The sequence below is a fragment of the Dermochelys coriacea genome, chromosome 9, assembly GCF_009764565.3.
Source record: "Dermochelys coriacea isolate rDerCor1 chromosome 9, rDerCor1.pri.v4, whole genome shotgun sequence".
In the NCBI taxonomy this organism is placed as follows: domain Eukaryota; kingdom Metazoa; phylum Chordata; order Testudines; family Dermochelyidae; genus Dermochelys; species Dermochelys coriacea.
Window position 1 is genome coordinate 85,390,741 of NC_050076.1, and position 21,387 is coordinate 85,412,127.

General features: G+C 42.2%; 1 protein-coding gene and 1 long non-coding RNA gene across 5 annotated transcripts in view; both read left to right on the top strand.

Annotated features, from left to right (window-relative positions):
• DCX (doublecortin) overlaps positions 1-21,387 on the top strand; it is a 118,242-nt gene that overhangs the window by 37,111 nt on the left and 59,744 nt on the right. The window lies entirely within an intron of this gene.
• Positions 11,326-11,540, top strand: LOC122455787. The gene is made up of 2 exons (XR_006274249.1): positions 11,326-11,397; positions 11,449-11,540. It is a non-coding gene; the product is annotated as an uncharacterized LOC122455787 (long non-coding RNA).

Sequence of the window (21,387 nt, forward strand, 5' to 3'; positions counted from 1 at the left end):
GCCAGTTCCAAACAGCTGTGCAGAATTACTATTTGTCTTTCTCTTGTTTCTGCTAATCACAGGGAGCCAAATCAAAGTCAACTTTTAATAGAAATGAGAACGCCAGCAGATACTATTTATGGCTTCTGACACAACACCTCCCTCTTCCTAAGCCTTGGAAGTGATTGTGTGGGTCAGCCACGGCATGTTTGGCTAGGTAGAGAGCTGTAGGGATAAAATGAAAAGGGTCGACTTCTATTTCTGTTTCTTATCTGTTCTCTGGTCAGGTTTTCTAACCATTTCATCATTTTTTGTTGCTCTCCTAAGGATTCTCTCCAATTTGTCCACATCTCTCTTCTCAAAGTGTGGCACCCAAAACTGGACACAGTACTCCAGCTGAGGCCTCACCAGGGCCAAGTAGAGTGAAACAATTACCATCTGTTTCTCACATATGACACTCCTGTTAATACACCCCAGAATATTAGCCTTTTTCAAAACTGCATCATTCAATTTGTAATTTGCTATAATCCCTGGATCCTTTTCTACAGTATTACTGCCCAGCCAGTTATTCCCCATTTGGTGTTTGTGCATTTGACTTTTTTCCTTCCCAAGTGTAGTACTTTCAATTTGTTTTTATTGAATTTCACCTTGTTGGTTTCAGACCAATTCTCTAATTTATTAAGGTCATTTTGAATTATAATCCTGTGCTCCAAAAGTGCTCCCCGAGTTTGGTGTCTTCAGCAAATTTTATCAGCATACTCTCTACTCCATTATCCAAATCATTAATGAAAATTCATAAAGAATGGACCTTTTTTTTCTTCCTACAAGAAAACCTTTAAGATGTAAAGTTAGCAAAACTCCAGGGCTTTATTTCCATGACATATATTGGAGCTAGATTCTCCTTTCTGATTGGCAGATCATTTCTTTTGAAGATGTCTAGGCGCTTATCCCACATTCCTCACCATTGTCCCTGATCTGTTTTTTCCAGGCTATTTTATGTTCTCAGTACATGCACGGATTTCTTATGTTACTCCCAAATCCAATGTTAACTTTTTTCTTTCAGTAACTACATCTTCATGCAGAAGAAACTAATGATAAGGATAATTCTATAGTTTACGATTCAGGACATATACTGATCCCCAAAGAGATCTGAGCAGCATTGCACAGAGATCCATGTGGGTTATTTGTCAGAGAAGGACTTTCCTCTTCTTCTGAAACAACAGATTTTAGCCACTTGCAGAGGCAGAGTATTGGCCTGGATGGACCAATGAACTGATCCTCTGTGGCAAATCCTATGTAAATATAACAGCCTAATCTTCTCGCCCTAATTGGAATTTCATGCTTAAATTCTTTGCACAACTTGGGGGAAGGAGGGAGAAGAAACTGCTAAAAGAGAATTTTAGACGGTTTGACAAGTGTATCCCTTATTGAAAAAAATCACTGTATATAAATTCTCAGTGATTCTGTAACTCTAGCCTTCTGGTTGTATGGAGGATTGAAAGATGTCACTCCTACTAGGGTGAGGCAATTACACACCGCAGTGTCAATGGATTTGCCATACCAGGTGGGACCATTAGTTCATCAAACCCCTCTTTTGCCTCTGGCATTGGCCATTCCCTGTTACTTCAGTGATAGACACCTCTTCAAATGCAATTGAATTGTGCAATGCTATATACAAGAGAGAGAAGAAATTCATTCCTGACCCCGGTAGCAACCTACAGTATGCCCTGAAGCTTGACATTTGCTAACTCCTATTTTAGCTAGGCATGTACAGCTTTTATATATGCAAAAACGTCAGTCAAACAGTGCCACAGTCCCATTCTAAATAAAAATGAGAATTTACATTATTCTATAAACTCAGAAGAAGATAGCAATCCACTTTCTTGAAATGTTACACATATTGGAGTTGGCTAGCCCCTTGAACTCATCATCTTCCACTCATTTATTCTTTAATATCCCAACTCGGGGTGGTATTTAAATGTAGAATCTTTAGGGCCTCGTCCAAAGCCTCCTGAAGCCAACAGAAAGCCTTGTATTGACTTCAATTGGCTTTGGATCAGGCCCATGTAGGGTGACCATCACACTCTGATTGCACAAAATTGGACTTTTGCTATTTGAAAAGTGTACATAGCATCTCACTCTGATGTTCCATTCTGTTCCAGTGGGATCAGGGCAGAAGGTTGTGCCCAACAAAAGAAGCCAAGACCATAATAAATGGTTATAACTGGTTAAGACCTGAATCACTAATGATGATGAGTTATAGACCCCTGAGAATAAGAGCATGCAGTAGGATTGTGGAAGGGTTTTGCATAATTAAAGGGTGCTATGCCATCATGTATAGCATGTGCTCTTCAAACCTTAAGGGCCATATTTTCACAGCCCAGGCCCTTGCTCGTGGAGATAGTTGTAGGGGTAAATCTTAGTAATTACATATCTAATTACTAAGATTTGCACGCACAATCCATTTGCAGATGTCTTTTCTCTTGCAGTAGGAAACTGTGCCCACAAACAGGGATGCTGGCCCTTAGCTTCGCTGCGGATTTACCTCTAAATCTGAACACAGCGTGTGCGCTGCTTTACTAGCATCTGTGGTTAGCTGGCTGTTTGGAAGGAATGTTAAATGCATGTGCCTCACTATTTCCACTGCCAGAGCTCTTCCAAACCAGCCTTTTGTTTCAGTTTGTTTCTCACCACAGAAACTTTTTATTCCATGCCCCCATTTTTTGTTTTCGTTCCAAGACTTCTTGGCTGCTCTTTGCTCACCCTGTCGCTGCTAGACACTTCAGCTCGGTGTTACTTCTCAGCAGTGTGCATATGAGGCTCTTTAACAAAGTTAGACTTCTATATATATTTTTCTCCAAAGTTCATTCTGCATGTGCCATCCTTTGAACATTTGGATCCAAAATCCCAGTGCATTGAGTCAAATCCTGCTACTATAGAAAAGAGCCTGCATAAACAGAGTCTTGATTTCCCTCCCACCCCAAGCGAGCTCAGTGGGGGAACTATTTAGACTCTCAAAGCATTAAACTTGTGTTGTTTTAAAACCAGATTTGATCATAGACCTAGATGGTTTAAATATTTGTGGCTTTTCATTCGGAATAATCCCAGCATCCCACTGTGGCCAGCAGAGCGAGGACTGGAAAAGCTCCCTTTTGGCAAACTGTAATTTAAGAATCAGTGGCGACTGATTTAGTGAGAGATGGAGTTTTGCACAGGATTATTGCTTGGTTGTGGAAATGCACATTGTCCCCAGGAGCTGCTTTTAATTTTATTAATCTCATGCTGTGGGGAGAGAGACAAGTGCCTTATGTCCAGCCAATCAGAAAATGGTTCTGTCCCAGAAGAGCTGTTCATGGTGCTGAATGTGGTTAATTTATTACATCAAGGAAACTCTGAGAAATTTGTAGAGAGGGAAACAAACAAAGAAAATGACCAACTTGATTAGCTGATGCTTTATTTATGCATTCCCTTTTATGGCTAGTCTAATGATTTTGATAATTGTATCCTGTCACTTATTGAGACTGACTAATAAAATTATGATTTTATGTTCCAGTGCATTGCAGCAGCACTCCTGGGAAAGGTGGTAGAGGTGCTCATGATGAATGAGATCATCTTTTTTTCCCATTCTGACATTTATTTTTACTAACTATCGGTTACTCACTTTAAAAAGGAAAATGTTCAATTCTAAAAATGATGAAGAAAATATCACATGAAAACTCAAACTGAAAGCTCCGAGACCCCCAGAGCCTGCTTCACACAACATTTGCAGTGGATTGTGTCAGGAACACTAAGCGACCAGGAGCTTCAACAGCTCACTTCAAGCTGCTTTGCAGACCAGAGTTCTGGGGTTAGGTGTGTGTGTGTGTGTGGGGGGAGTCACGGGGTCATTCACCATGCTGACACCTCTTGCGGGCGTTGCAGGAATGAGCTCAGTCCCAGCAGGTGGCCCTTGGGTGGTGATGACTCTCCATCCTCACCTCCTCCTGCAGACTGTTAGGGTCCTTTCGCGTGGCAGCTGCTTCGTGGCACAGCCCTCCGCCCGTTCACCATCCGTTCCCGCACCACCACACCGACAACACACACACACACACAGCACACACACACCACTTCTGGGGGACTCCTCCAACAAGAGTCCCACCAGCCCTACTTGCAGTCCGCTTGGCAGTCCCACAGCCAGGTCATCCTTCAGTGGCTAGTGGTGGGCCAGGGGCCCAGGCCTGCCCACTACTCCAGGCCCCGGCCCAGGGACCCTGCAAACAGCAGCTTCCTGCTGCCTCTTCCTTCCAGCTCCCTGTCTCTATTCCCTGGACCACTTCCCCGCAGCCTCACTTCCTTCTGCTCTGGCCTCTGGTTCCAGCTCCTTTGCCCCCTTCCTAGGGCCTCAAGCCTGTAAGTCCTGGCAGACTCTGGCCTTTCTCTTCCCCCATCCCTGCTTCCCTCCTCCCAGCATTTATAGCCCCTGGCTAATTATGCTGGCAGCTGTTTCTAGTTTCTAGGCAGATACACGTCTATTCAGGAAGGCCCAATCCATTCCCCTTAATTGCGGCTGGCATGGCAGGGGGCTGATTAAGCACTCCTGGCCCAGCACCCTGGCACAGGGGGAAATGAGGAGCAATACTCATCTCACCCAATCCCTCCAGGCTCTGAACTTTTCACTTCTTCATGCTCTTCTGGTTTATTGTGCACTGTCTTTCTGTACATGCCCTCATGTTAAACCAGTATTTGCTGATATAGTTAATGATTTATAAGTTACATCTGTTGCCTCAGCTCCAGGGTGTCATACCAGAATTAAAAAGACATCTACAACAATTAAAATATCCCTGTACATGGCTACTGTGTGGAGGCCCATGGCTTAGTAGAGGCCTGGCCAGATAGAGCAGTATTGAATTGCTCTCTGAATCTCTCCAAACCGAAGCCCTGACAAGCCACCAGAGTTCTGGGACCTCTACTTGGAACATTTCTTCTCCAATAGTCATAGTGGCTGCTCTGTTCAAGAGGCCAGTTTCCTCATTGCATGATAGCAGAAGCTTCTGTGTGGAGTGCATTGCAATGATCTAGCCTGGAGGTTACAAAGATGTGGACCTCTGTGGGGAAGCTCACAGCAGAGAGGAATGAATGGCTATGTTCATGTATAACATACAAAGGCCCCTTGCCCATCCAAGGATCGGATCCAAAAGAGTCATTTACACCTGCCCCAAATGTCTGTGAGAGGTATACATAAGGGCAAGTTGCAGATACTGTCTCACTGGATTCATCAGTGTTGTGTGTGTGAATGTTAGAAACGCTTGCAGCATCTTCCCATGTGTTCTGGCTAGTCTAGTCTCACTGCCCACTTTGAAAGAAATGCAGAAAACAAAAAGGTAGCATGAACAATTAAAATAATGTTGTTTTAAATTCTTTCCCTGGGAATAGTCCAAGGGGTTATCTGTAACAGAAGGGAGGAACTGTGAGGGAAACGTGGTTTAGCTGCACTGAAGTCAACGTTCAGCCACAGACCTTCTTGTGGGGATTTGAGGGATTGTGTGTAATTGACAGCAGCTCCCAGAGGCATTGTGTCTCCAGGAGGTAGTGCCTCCAGAATCATCGGGGCAGCATATTCTGAATCAGCTACTTCCACACCATTTAACAGGGTACAGCAGGTACTTCTACCTGTGCCAGCCAGCTAGTGTGGATGGGCATGGGAGGTCCTGGCCTTGTCCTCATGCCATCCTGCCTCCTCTACCAATGCTGTCTGCAGCACCCGCATCTTGGCTAAGTTCCTTTAGCCTTCACACACTAGGAATGCTGTGACCGGGATTGTACATGGCCCTGATTGGGCCCTCTCCTGTTCTATTCTGGTTCTTATAATATACCTATCACAACAGTCACTGAACAGCTTCCAGAAGTGCATCAAGTGGCATGACAAGCATCTGTCAGGTGTAGTTCTGTGCTTCTCCCTTTTTCTCCCTTAGAGGAAAATTATGAGAGAATTTCTTTTGTGCCCCCTGAAAAGCTAGTTTTAGTCCAACTCATGTTAGGCTACATGCTTAGCTAGTGTAAAATTACCATACATTGGATTTACATCAGCTGAGGATCTGGCCCAAAGTTTTAACTCCGTTTTCCTCCTGTTAGCCCTTTAGTTAGGAGAAGAAGCTTCTTGTGCATCAGCAAGAGAATTGCTTATTAAGTTTCAGTTACAGGGCCAGTCAGTTACACCTATGCAATTCCTTTGAAGCCAGTGGGGTTGCTGAAGTGACACAGAGAACAGGATTAGAAGAAAATAAATTTCACAGGTGTAACTTAGCCTTCAGAAACTTTATTAGTGCTGCTGGTATGGGAGCCAAAAAGAACCCAGCTTGGCCCTCAGATCCCAGGCTAAGTTTTCAGGACTGCCATTTAGAAAAATAACATATTTTTGTCAGTGGAGCATGTTTGATGTGGAATCATTAAGACACAATGAGCTAGAAAGTCCATAATGCCATTTTTGCAGAGGCAATTTTCAGCCTAAGGGCCAGATCCTCAACTGCTGTAAGTCTGGGAAGAGCCACACAGAAGCCTGTGCGGCTTCCCTGATTTATACCAAATGATCTTGCCCTAAACATGTTCTTTTAACTACCATAGCACTGTTCTATCCTCCCCCCTTCAGACCCATTGCCCCCCCCCCGCTCTATTACTTGTCTACATTGCCCAAGTACTTACTGTTAAAAATGTATTTAGAAACATTGTTTTGAGGGCTTTTAGCATGATACCGATAACAGCATTATTCTGTTTGTCTCAACAATTATCCATTCTCCTTGTTAGGCTAAATCAAGTATTTTATCCACTTAGGCACCTGACTACTGCCTTGTAGAACAGTGCTGCTATTCTTTTACTGCCAAATAACACAACCCAGCATTTGAGGGGGCTCAGAGTAAGAGGCCATCATGTGTTTGTTCATCTCAAAGCTGCAAAGGAAAAGAAATATGAAAGGGGACATAAATCTAACCTGATGGACCCAAACACCTGTGCAGAATAAGGTCTAAGTAACTGTATCCTTGCATAGCACTTTCCTTAACAGAACGGTGGCTTAGTTCTAGACAAGCTGAGGGCTTGAACTATTCAGCATCTCTGTTAATATGTTAATCACACGTTGCCTTCAAAAGCCTGCCAGAGCAACACTGATGATGTAACCAAGCTACCAGCAAATCCTTTGTTTAGGCAATTGCTTCAGCACAGTGGAAAAGTAGAGCTGCTTGGGCTGGGGGCAGATGAGCTGAATTTGTTAAAAGAAAGGAGAGGAGCGCCTGCAAATAGCTTCTCCCTGTGTTTGCTTTACAAGGGACCTGAGTTCCCAGTTATCTTGTTTTCATTCTGTGTTTGTGCCATTTACATGTATCTGAGGTGGATTGTTGTTATCTGTTCAAATTGCTGCACATCTGGGGACGGGGGAGGAGGAAGTGGGATTCAGATGTGCACAGAGAGCAGGTAGGTGGAGAGGGTGCAATAGTGGCTTAAAATTTGCTTTTATGTTATCCTGAGCCTCTCTGCAGGGCCAGTCGTCTTGTTCTGAGTTAGAGCAACATGGGGGCTGTGCTAGCTCAGCCCATCTACAAATGACCTCAAGTGGGTGAAACCACAGCCAAGGTATGGTGTGGCACAGATACATCCCAGTCACTCCCCTTTCACCCTGCTATATCAACAAGAAGGCGGGGGAGTGACTTAAAAGATCTTACTTTGTCTCTGTGCGTGTGTCTACACTGCAGTTAGACACCCACAGCTGGCCCATGCCAGCTGACTCAGGCTCAGGAGGCTCAGACTAAAGGCTGTTTAATTGCGGTGTAGACATTCGGGGTCAGGCTGGAGCCCAGGTTCTGGGGCCCCTGCAAGCTGGGAGGGTCAAACAGGTAAATCTCAAAAGGTTCAACTGCTTATTTCAGCTAAACACCCAAATCCTATCAACTTATCAGAACCTCTTCCATCTGCAGAGTTGGGCTGCAACTTTTACCAGGGTAGCTCTGTACCTGCTATCGCTGTATGCTGCTTGCTTCTGATAAGCCAAGGGCAACAGTGTCCTGACCATCGTTTTTCAGCACTCCCCCTTTTGGAGGGAACCATGTAGTGCACAAAGTGCACAAAAGCAACAGAGAAATAAATTTATCTGAGCCTTCTGGATCCATTTTTAGAAAGGATCCATTGAGGTTTGGTTTGAGGTTTGGGTTGGTTTTTATGTTGCTCGAATTGGCTTGCTCATTTCTACTGCAGACCAGGATGGCTGTCTGTAGTGTGATCTGAAATTATGGTTTTGTGATATACTATGCACCAACCTCCTAGAATAAAACCAGAGCACTTAATCCACTATACCATGTAGCCACGTTGGAGAGTGTTTATTCACTGAATATAGAAAGTAAGCTCTTTGGGGCAGGGGACTGTCTTTTTATGCATAGGTGCAGTGCCTACTATAATGGGGATAGGGCAATAGGTGCTACCACAGTATAAATAATAGTAAAAATGTGTTTTGCACTTTAGTGGTTCATAAAAACACCCCAGGAGGCTAAACAGTGTTTGCCTTACTTACCCAAGTAGTAGGAGTGATCTAGATTCTGTACTTTTTTATACTAGTATTTATACAAAATATCTCCATTGACTATAATACACTGGAAGAACTAAGAGTAGAATTTGGCCCATTGACCTCAGCAGCACTGTTCAAATGTGTAAGTCAATAAAAATTTGATCCATGGGGCAGGTAGTATATTGACTCCTCTGCCTTGGGGCAGGTAGTATATTGACAACTCTGCTCTCTTTTCCCTTGGAATAACAAAGAAGACAGACATTTAAGTATTCAGGTTACCATTGCCATGGGCCTGGGATAATTTATGCTGCTTCAATGATTTGTTTTCACTTGTAAGCAGAGAAGTGATGGATTTTTGTAAACTGCAAACAAGCCTAATTTTTAGCAAGTGAGTGCATTTGCCTGTAGTAACAGGATAAAAGGAAAGCAATGGACAAGGGGCCATGCCATTTTCTTGAGGACTGCAGGAGGGATTTTTAGTGCATCTGGAAGGCAGCAATGCAGAGGGAAAATCTTTGTAATTAAACTGGCACATGCAAACTTGTGTCAAGATAATATTGGTGTCAAATTGGGCTCAAATGCAATAATCATAGTTGCAAAGTGAATGGATTTAAACTCAAAGTTAGGGACTGTTGTTTTGCTCAATCTGGAGTCCTTCCCACGACTGTCTAGACAAGGTACAGAAGCAATTAACGAGCAGCCTAATGTGAAGACGCTTCGGTAGCAGAGGAGAGCAGAGCCTGTGCCTGTGGAATTTGTTGTGGGAGGTAGATAAAGCCTTGGTAAAACAGAAAAGTACTCAGAATCCAAAATTCATTGCAAACTGAAAAATGGGTCCATTCGAAGGAAGGTTTTGCTAAGTCATATAAGCAGTTTTCAAGTAATTTGTAAAGTCCTTTCCTAAATGAGAACATATTTGTATTCTTCATTATCTATTAAACGAAATTCATAGCAGTAGTGCTGAAATGTGCTTCACAGCTACAGTGTGTGCACTTAGATTCCATTCAAAAGAAACTTTATAGGCAAAGCATGTATTCTAACTAGGGATGTCAATTAATCACAGTTAACTCAAGCAACTAATGCAAAACAAATTAACTAGATTTTAAAAAATAGGCTTAATTAATCACAGTTTTAATTGCACTGTTAAACCATAATAGAATACCAATTTAAAGGTATTATAAATATTTAGGATGTTTTTCTACATTTTCAATTATATTGATTTCAATTACAACACAAACTACAAAGTGTACAGTGCTCACTTTATATTATTTTTATTACAGATATTTGCACTGTAAAAAAGATAAACAGAAGAAATGGTATTTTTCAGTTTACCTCATACAAGTACTGTAGCGCAATCTCTTTATCGTGAAAGTACAACTTACAAATGTAGAATTATTTTTTCACATAACTGCTTTCAAAAACAAAACAATGTAAAACTTTAGCACCTACAAGTCCACTCAGTCCTACTTCTTGTTCAGCCAATTGCTAAGATAAATAAATTTGTTTACATATATAGGAGATAAGGCTGCCTGCTTCTTATTTACGATGTCACCTGCAAGAGAGAAGAGGCATTTGCATGGTACTGTTATAGCCGGCTTTGCAAGGTAGTTACATGCCAGATATGCTAAACATTCATATGCCTCTTCATGCTTTGACCACCATTTCAGAGGACATGCTTCCATGCTGAATTTAAATTGGTATTCTATGATTGTTTAACCATGTGATTAAAACTGCAATTAATTACGATTATTTTTTTTAATAATTTGACAGCCCTAATTCTAACTTCATATGCTAGGTCTGGGCTTTGAGAAAGGGGATGGTAAATTAATCTTATATTATCTCCAGAGGCTCACTCTCAGAAAACCAGTCAGAAGGTGTGAACAGTTGAAATAGCTGTTTGTCTCACCACCAGGCTTACAGGAGAATTCATCACTAGAGGGAAGAAAGGATGAAAATAGATAGAGAAAAAATTATATGGAACAATACAGTGGAATCACTAGCATGATGTGTGGGGAAGGTCCTGTTCCCTGCATGTTTTTCATTTTCTCGGCCACTGACAATTGCAGATTGTAGGGAATGGGATGAATAAAATCACGTTTTCATAGAAAAGGGAAGAAAACTACCTAAATTGGAGCCAATATTGCACAGAGCACCACATGGCATTCTTCTCTATACCTAGCAAACATCTTCTTTCTGTTTTTTCGCACAGTGAAGTTATTATTGTACGAGGCCTTTTTCAGGAAGCCACCTTTCAAGGCTGACAGTTTTGCTTGTTTCGTAGGACTGCTCTGGTGTCATTGGGAATCCATATACTTACTCAGTCCTTTACAGCCTGGATCTGGCATGGTGAATACCCTGGTCTTGCTGGCAGATTATCTCCTCCTAGCAATGGACACCATGGCCAGAGATGCATGCTGAATCTTTTAGCTTTGCCATCAGCCTTTGATACTCTTGACTAACTATGAGGTTGTATTAACTCACCTGTATGGACTCGGATGGATGGTATCACCTTTGAGTAGTTCCATCCATTCAAAAGGTGGTTTGGAGCTACCATTCTCATTCTTTCCTGGTGGAATTGTCCCATGGGCCCTTCTCAAGGATTACTTTTGTCAGTCCTCCTTTTCAGTGGATACATAAGCCTGTGGTGGTGGGGTACGGAGGTGATTTGTGCTGCACTATTATCATTATGGTGGTGACATGCACCTCTCTGCCTCATTTTAATTAAACTTAGTTGGTGGACTAAATACAATGATGGGGTCTAAATTAGCTATTACCACTTAAGAAAGAAATCTTGGAGTCACTGTGGATAGTTCTCTGAAAACATCCACTCAAGGGGCAGCGGCAGTCCAAAAAGCAAACAGAATGTTGGGAATCATTAAGAAAGGTAATAGGTAATAAGAAAGGTAAAAGTTAATAAGAAAGGGAATCATTAAGAAGGTAAGATAATAAGACAGAAAATATTATATTGCCTCTATATAAATCTATGATACGCTCACATCTTGAATACTGCATGCAGATGTGGTTGCCCCATCTCCAAAAAGCTATATTGGAATTGGAAAAGGTTCAGAAAAGAGCAACAAAAATGATTATGGGTATGGAACAGCTTCCATATGAGGAGAGATTAATAAGACTGGAACTTTTCAGCTTGAAAAAGAGAAAACTAAGGGTGGATATGATAGCGATCTATAAAATCATTACTGGTGTAGCGAAAGTAAATAAGGAAGTGTTATTTACTCCTCGTAACTCAAGAACTAGGGCTCCCAAATGAAATTAATAGGTAGCAGGTTTAAAACAAACAACACTGTGTGTTGTGTTTTTCACACAACACACAGTCAACTGGTGGAATTCCTTGCCAGAGGATGTGGTGAAGGCCAAGACTATAACAGGGTTCAAAAAAGAACTAGATAAATTCATGGAGGATAGATCCATAAATGGCTATTAGCCAGGATGGGCAGGGATGGTGTCCCTAGCCTCTGTTTGCCAGAAGCTGGGAATGGGCAACAGGGGATGGATCATTTGATGATTACCTGTTACCACTGGGGCACCTGGCACTGGCCACTGTCGGAAGACAGGATACTGGGCTAGATGGATCTTTGGTATGACCCAGTATGGCCGTTCTTATTACTATATTTGCTTTCCCATAACCTAGCTAAGAATGAGACTTGGATAGAGGGAGCTGACTAAAGCCCACCCAAACAAGAAAACAGTGCTGTAGTAAGATGGTGGAAAGATATTCAGATGATGGTGGTTGGTTGCTGACCTAAGCACTGAAGGATTTTGCGCCAACCTTTTCTCAAGAGGTTACAATATGTGATGTGGAATCCCATGTGGCTTGTATGGCTGCCTGCTTCTGCTGGAGCTGAACCTCACTACACTGATCTGTCCTTTTGTAAGCTCTGAATTGGGTCAGGCATTGTGGGCTGAAGGGAACATACTACATCAGTTATTTGACTTCATTTTTGCTTTTGAGTGCGATTCAAGATGTTGACTTTGCTCTGCAAAGCTCCATATGATTTGGGCTCTGGCTTTCTAAAAGGCCTTCTTTCACCCCATGTGGTACCGTAGCAACTGAAGTCAGCCAGGGCTTTTGAACTAATGGTCTCAATATCTCATAATTTGGCATTCTACATGGATGACCCTCGAATCTGGAACCTGCCTCTCTTACTGGCCCATCAATGACTGAATCTGTCGACCTTTCAGGCATTGTGCAAAGCATCTCTTTTCTTCTGTGTTTGCCTGGAGAGGGTTGGGTGAGGAAAGGTAAGTTTTGCCCCTGAGAAGCAGCAAATGTGTATGCCTTTTTAATTAGGTTGTGCCTAAGGGTGCATTTTGTAAAGCAATAAATAAATAACATGACAATTATGTGCTTATATTTCTCTTGCTAGGAAAAGAGGCTACAAACTCATATATTACATTTAACAGAAAAAGAGATGTTTCATTTGATAAATAACTGCGGCCTCATAAGTAAAGAATAGTTTAAAAAATGTTTTTGGCACTTTCCCAGAGCTTTTCCAGCTCTTTAAATCATAACATGAGTCATTATAACCACCAGTGACTTCTCTAGAAGCTCATAGCAGTTTAAATAGCTGCTTTAAACTCTGGTCTCTGAAGATTTCATGGTAGAACCATCCTGTGGTCAGATTCATCCCTTATACTTTTAATCCTTGTATCATACTTTCTTCCAAGATGTGAAATGGTCTCAAAGAATTTGGGTATATACATATTTTTTAAAAAAACTCTGTTAATATTAATCTGAACTGTGCACAAAGGTTACAACCCAATTATTATTCTATGCCTATATATTTTTCCTGCTGAACAATCAGAGCTTTGGGGCCAAGTCCCGTAGAGCTGGTTAGATAATGATTGGGAATAACATTAATTGAAAAGTTGATGTGTATTTCATTAAATAATTACTCACAAAGGGTGCAATTCACCCCTATGCAGCAGCCCACACAAGGACTAGACTCCACTTTAATGGTGAAATCCTAGCGGATCTTAAACATAAAAAAGAAGCTTACAAGAAGTGGAAGGTTGGACATATGACCAGGGAAGAGTATAAAAATATTGCTCGGGCATGTAGGAAAGATATCAGGAGGGCCAAATCGCACCTGGAGCTGCAGCTAGCAAGAGATGTCAAGAGTAACAAGAAGGGTTTCTTCAGGTATGTTGGCAACAAGAAGAAAGCCAAGGAAAGTGTGGGCCCCTTACTGAATGAGGGAGGCAAGCTAGTGACAGAGGATGTGGAAAAAGCTAATGTACTCAATGCTTTTTTTGCCTCTGTTTTCACTAACAAGGTCAGCTCCCAGACTGCTGTGCTGGGCATCACAAAATGGGGAAGAGATGGCCAGCCCTCTGTAGAGATAGAGGTGGTTAGGGACTATTTAGAAAAGCTGGACGTGCACAAGTCCATGGGGCCGGACGAATTGCATCCGAGAGTGCTGAGGGAATTGGCGGCTGTGATTGCAGAGCCCTTGGCCATTATCTTTGAAAACTCGTGGCGAACGGGGGAAGTCCCGGATGACTGGAAAAAGGCTAATGTAGTGCCCATCTTTAAAAAAGGGAAGAAGGAGGATCCTGGGAACTACAGGCCGGTCAGCCTCACCTCAGTCCCTGGAAAAATCATGGAGCAGGTCCTCAAAGAATCAATCCTGAAGCACTTAGAGGAGAGGAAAGTGATCAGGAACAGTCAGCATGGTTCACCAAGGGAAGGTCATGCCTGACTAATCTAATCGCCTTTTATGATGAGATTACTGGTTCTGTGGATGAAGGGAAAGCAGTGGATGTATTGTTTCTTGACTTTAGCAAAGCTTTTGACACGGTCTCCCACAGCATTCTTGTCAGCAAGTTAAGGAAGTATGGGCTGGATGAATGCACTATAAGGTGGGTAGAAAGCTGGCTAGATTGTCGGGCTCAACGGTTAGTGATCAATGGCTCCATGTCTAGTTGGCAGCCGGTGTCAAGTGGAGTGCCCCAGGGGTCGGTCCTGGGGCCCGTTTTGTTCAATATCTTCATAAATGATCTGGAGGATGGTGTGGATTGCACTCTCAGCAAATTTGCGGATGATACTAAACTGGGAGGAGTGGTAGATACGCTGGAGGGGAGGGATAGGATACAGAAGGACCTAGACAAATTGGAAGATTGGGCCAAAAGAAATCTAATGAGGTTCAATAAGGATAAGTGCAGGGTCCTGCACTTAGGATGGAAGAATCCAATGCACCGCTACAGACTAGGGACCGAATGGCTCGGCAGCAGTTCTGCGGAAAAGGACCTAGGGGTGACAGTGGACGAGAAGCTGGATATGAGTCAGCATTGTGCCCTTGTTGCCAAGAAGGCCAATGGCATTTTGGGATGTATAAGTAGGGGCATAGCGAGCAGATCGAGGGACGTGATCGTTCCCCTCTATTCGACACTGGTGAGGCCTCATCTGGAGTACTGTGTCCAGTTTTGGGCCCCACACTACAGGAAGGATGTGGATAAATTGGAAAGAGTACAGCGAAGGGCAACAAAATGATTAGGGGTCTAGAGCACATGACTTATGAGGAGAGGCTGAGGGAGCTGGGATTGTTTAGTCTGCAGAAGAGAAGAATGAGGGGGGGGATTTGATAGCTGCTTTCAACTACCTGAAAGGGGGTTTCAAAGAGGATGGCTCTAGACTGTTCTCAATGGTAGCAGATGACAGAACGAGGAGTAATGGTCTCAAGTTGCAATGGGGGAGGTTTAGATTGGATATTAGGAAAAACTTTTTCACTAAGAGGGTGGTGAAACACTGGAATGCGTTACCTAGGGAGGTGGTAGAATCTCCTTCCTTAGAGGTTTTTAAGGTCAGGCTTGACAAAGCCCTGGCTAGGATGATTTAACTGGGACTTGGTCCTGCTTTGAGCAGGGGGTTGGACTAGATGACCTTCTGGGGTCCCTTCCAACCCTGATATTCTATGATTCTATGATTCTATGATTCACTGAAGTTTGATTTAGGAGCTCAAAATAAGACTTATGTGGAACTTGTACTGGTCCTCAGCAGGAAGGTGAGTTTTCTATTATTTGCCCAACTGTAGTCACAATACAGAAAAACCTTCCTTAAATGAGTGAATAAATCTATTGTAGTCAATGGGGATACTCATGTGAGTAAGGGTTGCAGGATCAGGTCTATTCTAAGTAAAGTGCATAGGATTTGGCTCTAGATGGTCTCTGTATTAAACCTGAATGGTATAAGGGGTTTGGAAAGTCTGGAGTGGAAGTCGGGAAGACGGGGGTCTGGAATCAGTGTAGCTGCAATTAAGAACACATGGGCTGTGAGCCCCAAAATGAGAGATCAAATCCAGAGGCAGTACAGAACCACAGTAGGTCTCTGGGAGGAGTGACTCTTGCCTGGGATATTAGGCTGGATTTCACAATTCCAAAGAATACTTTTGAAAAAAATTGTTACTTATCACGCATCATTGCAAAAGTGAAATGCAGCTGGGATCTGTACAAAAAGCATAATAAAATATGTATTTGTATAATGAAATATATATTGGAATGAATGCTACCACTGTAAGTGTGACCCTCAACAGAAACAAAATGGGCAGACTACAACTTGGTTTAAATGAGAGAGAGACCCTTGCTGTCATCTAACGTACGTTGGGATAAAACACTTCCTTGCATAGCACGAAACACTCTTACTGGATGTTTCAGACTATGCTTATGAGGAGTATTTGGGGCCCTCTGACGCCTCTCCCACTGTGAAGAGGAGGGCTTTTTTATTCCCTCTGCAGATTTAGCACCCACTGCAGGTCTCTCTTGGCTGCATTCTGCTTAAGTCAGCAGATCTCTCATTGTCAGTGAATTTCTTGTCAGAAAACTGACAGATGAGCAGACCAGGAACTGATGCCGCCTCAGTGGAACGGACAAAGTGCTGAGCCAGCCTTAGAGCCACAGAGGTGTCCAGTGGGGTGGGGGGGTGAGGGGCAGACACGGGCAAGGTATTGTGAGCACACATATCCTGGCACTAAGTGATTAGACACATTTTAAATGATCGCCTTTTAGAGCAGGAGACATTGGCAGGGGAACCCTTTTTATGGCTCTATAGTCCCTACCAATATAAAAAAAATAACGTTGTCCCTTCTAGAACCAACCAGTCATCCCCTGGATTTGAGAAGCCCTGGTCTTAGAGACACTGGCCCAAATTCTGACCTGATTTACACCCCATCCAGTCCCACTGGAGCTGCATAGGGATTAATCAAGGCAATATTTAGGGCTTAATCCTGCAAGGTGCTGAGTAATTCTGGAGCATGCCAAGCACCACAATCCTCACTAGTGGCTAGATGTGCTGTGTCACAGGATGCTGACACTGCAGAGGTTTCAAGGGCAGTGAGCCATAGGACTTCAATCAGAGTTTGGTGATTACTCAGCACCTTGCAGTTCTGAGCCCTTATATGGGAGTGTAATGCATACAGCTGAGCTAAACGAGTCCCAGTTGGGAGTGAAACCTTGTATTATACAGTCATGTTTCTCAATAGGCTTTAGAGGTCTGGCCATAAAACTGTCATGGCTATTACTATTAAATCTGATTTCTGCTAACCAGTAGGGAAAGTTCTTCAGACAGAAAAAAAATCACTAATAAATCAGCTATCTGGCTGTGGTCACTCATTCTTTTTGATTGATAACAGGTAGAGTTTGCATGTCAAGATCCTCTGAATGATAACAGAGCTGTCTATCAAAGGAAACTTTTGAAATTAATCTGTAAATTTGGCTTTAAAATATGCAATGCACTCCCATGTATAACTTAAGTGGGGAATGAGGAAGAACATTGGCAAATTCAGTACAAAGATGGAGGGTCCCTTTTTTGCTTCGGTTGAAATCAATGGCAAAATTCCCATTCCTTTTGGTGGGAGCAGGAGCAGGTCCCAAAAGATATTTGCATTTGTGAGGGCAGAGGAGGCTTTTCTGAGAACAGTCTTAGCAAATGGCTCTTTTAAGTGATTCTAGGAGAAAGGTTCAGTCTCTAATTCTTCAGCACAGTGGCTTACTGCACTGAAAACCTTTTGCAGTGTCAGCATCCTCTGACACTGAATAGCCAGCTAATAATTACAGACAGATTTGCCACAGCAAAGTACAAATCTGATTTGTGATGATGTGTAAATGTCAGAACACTATCTGCACAGTAGCCAAGGGCTGGATACATTGTAATTAAAAGCATTTAATTTCAGTTAATCTTAATTAAGAATATAATATTTGCCTCCTCCTTACCCTCCTCCCCCCGCCCTCAAATTTCTTCAATGTGATTGTCACAGTTGTAAATAACTACTTCTGTTAACCAGCCTTTCTTTGGGGATAAACTGACTGAAGAGATTATCAGTTACATTAGTCATGGCAAAGGAAGACTGTCCATGTATGTAGATGTGTATATAAGGAATTAGGCTGGACTAAACACCCTTTTCTCTGAGACTGCTGCAGAATGGCACTCCAGCCCCTTGTGATGCCAGATAATCTCTAGTTTGGAGATGGCAGGGTTCTAAGCCGCTGAATTCATGTTTTATGAGGACATGGGCATATAGAACTGTAACGCAAGGTACTATCAACAAAGCAGGTCAGATATAATTTGAGCTGTGCAGAGGAGGTGTCTTACTCTGGGATGACCTGCTGGTTTGATCCTTGTCACTGTTTAGTAACATGAGAGCATCCGGGAAAAGCATCCATTTGTAGTTTCTAATCTGGATCCCAACAAAGATGTATATTGACTTCCCTTTCCCAGTTGGGGAAACCAAACATTGCAGGAGTTTGGAGCTATGGGCTAGCGATGACATTCCTTTGGTGGAGACATGCCAACATTTCTCACTGTTCCAGTGACATCTGCCAATAAATCACTGTAATCTTCTTTCTTTCAGATAGCTCCATCTGTGAAGGGGTTTTAGGGCCTGATCCAAAGCATGTTGAAGTCTATGGGCAGTCTTTCCGTTGCCTTCAGTGGGCTTTGGATCATGGCCTTATAGAAGGAAACCAGGAATGTAACACATAGGATGCTGATGAGGGCAATTTTGACCTAAATTTAAAATGGTTGTGAGTAGCTATTGGAAGACAGCTATTGGAAAGGAATCTTTTCGTTTTCTTCATTGCCATCAAGAAATAAAGCCCTGAATGCTTGCAAGAAATTAGACATCCTTCCAGGAATGGGTAAAAATTAATCTTAGAAATGGACATGTATGCTTTAAATGTCTGTCCTAGCACCAGGGCTGAAAAATAGAAGAGGCTCTAAAACCATTGTATGTGTTCTTCCTGAATAATCTGCATTGTTACTGCTAATTGGCATAAATCTTATTCATAATAGCCGCAGCAGAGATTTTCACTGAATCCATTGCTAATCCAATAAACTGTTGAGGCTGATAAAGTGGGTTGCTCTGGGCATTGCTAATTTTATTTTCATGCTCCTGTTGGCTACCATTCATTAACCCTAAAATATCAGGGTGGTCTGCCTTGCATAAACAATGGAAGAGCAATACTACATTAAAACTGTAATAAGATATACATTGTATTTGGATTGTATATTTCTTGTTTGTTCAGTGCCTAAAGCAAAAGAGACAGATTCTAAACGCTACCTCAATACAAATGCATAATATATTAATAATATATTTTATTAAACTATTTGGATTATTTATTTGCTACGCAGACTTTTAAAGCATCAGCCACCACAGTATTTTGCATTAATCCTATTCCTTACTTGCACCTATCTATTTATTTTATTTATTAATTTAAAGTATTTAGTGTCATGGTATCCAACCATTGTTTTGCATACAATTACATCAGCTACCCAAGATGGAAAGCATAAAATTTAGGCCCAATTCTGCAAAAATGTATCCCTTGGTTGTGATGCTTACTATTGTAAGTAGTGCCACTGAATTCAGCAAGAACCAAATTCTGACATTAGTGTGGACTATGGCAAATGTGTTGGAGAAGCTGATGATTGAGTAAGCATGTACTACCCCTTCTCCCAGAGTGGTTCCTCCAAGTCAGAATGATGGGGCACATTGTTGAGGCAGTGTGGGGAGGCTTACAATACTATTGTTTCAAGTTTTTAGGACTAGAGGTGTGCCTGAGCATGTTAGAGACAACTATGAAGACAAAGGTCCTGTCCCAAAGAGCGTACTTTCAAGATCCCCATACTTATATCCGGAATAGAATAGAATAGAATAGAATAGAACAGAATATCTGTTCTGGGAAGGGCTTGAAAAATGTACTTGACACCTGCTAACCTATGGTCTAATTCTACTAATAAAGATGAAAACATCAGTGTTATCATGAGCCTTCTGCCTGCTTCTGAAATAGCATTTAATGACATCATCACACGGCATTCCTTAAATAATGCAATATCATACCTCTCAGGAACTACTTCAAAAAGAGGCAGTGAGAGGAGGTAAGATACTCCACTACCTGTGGAGTTGAATCTGCATGCATTGGGAGAATGCTGCATCCCATAAAGCAGCAGTTGTGCTTCCTCCATACTCCAAGCAGTTGAGAGGGAAAATGCTTCTAATGCTCTCTTTGGCATGTTGTGGCTCCTGACAGGCACAGTCCAGCCCTCAGCAAAAGCCCTATGCAAAATATCCTGCACATGCATACACTATGATATTCAATGGTCAGAACATAGTCAAATCAGAACCAAATTTGACTGGAATGCTCCAAGGCACTTCTCCTGAAAGAGGACTGTTTCCCTGCCAATTTTGTAATTAGGCCCAATGGTTTGACTGGTGAGCTGTTCAGAAATAGAAGTTCCAAGAACTTTTCTTCCAGGGGAAAAGCATATGGGCCAAATCTCTGCTGGTGTAAACAGCTGCTGCAGAGGATTTGGCCCTATATTTTATCATTCTCCTCATACTATAAAATGGCTTGCTAATTGCTGCTCAGACTTTGAAAAACAAACAATCTTTAAACAGAGACCAAACCTGGAAAATATCAGGAGTTAGGTGACCCTGGGAGAAAGTGATGAGCAACTGAAAACAGGGGATTAGAATGGAAAAGCTCACCCAGCCTTAATAGCATATGGGTGACTTTTCTCTCCTGCTAGGATGAAGAATTAAGTAAACCTTGCAAACACATCTAAGGGGAAAAGGTATATTGGAGTTTGATCTTACCTAATTTGGCAGTATCCTTTTCTTTTTTCTTGTGCTTGGTGAACTCCTGGTAACTTCTTTTAGTTAAGTCATAGTATGTCTACACTGCAATAAGAAACCTGTGACACTGAGATTCAGAGCCTGGGTCAGCTGACTCATGCTTGTGGGGCTTGGGCCACGGGGCTAAACAAATAGCAGTATAGCTGTTTTGGCTTGGGCTGGAGCCCATGAGGGGAGAGGGTCTCAGAGCCTGGGATCCAGTCCATGCCCAAATGTCTACACTTCAATTGTGTAGCTTGGCAAGCCCAAGTCAGCTGATCCGAGCCAGACATGGCCACACTGTGGGTCCTTTATTGCAGTGTATACTTGTACCTTAAAGGCTTAGGAAATGCAAATGCAAATCTGACTGTGCTTACTAATGCTGCTCTCTGTTCTAAACTGTAAGCTGATATATTGATCATTGTTTGAGTGCTTCCACAGCTTCTGTATGTGCCATATGTACATAATAATGGAACACAACTGGTAATAATGGCTTATCTAGAACATCAGATCTGATCACACTAAAGCTCTTTCAAGAGAGAAAGCTAAAGAAAAATGCTGCTGTAAGTATTTTTTTCAAGCTTCTCTGCAAAAGTATTTTCAAATGATAAGTTAGGAGTTTGAATAAAAATTAATACTGCTCTAGGTATTAAAGTATGAATAAAATGTTACAGAGAAAACTACCGCTAATTAGCTGAAGTTAATTTTCTTCTTCAAACCTGCCAGTGGTTATTTTTCTCTTTATCCAAGAAAGATTCC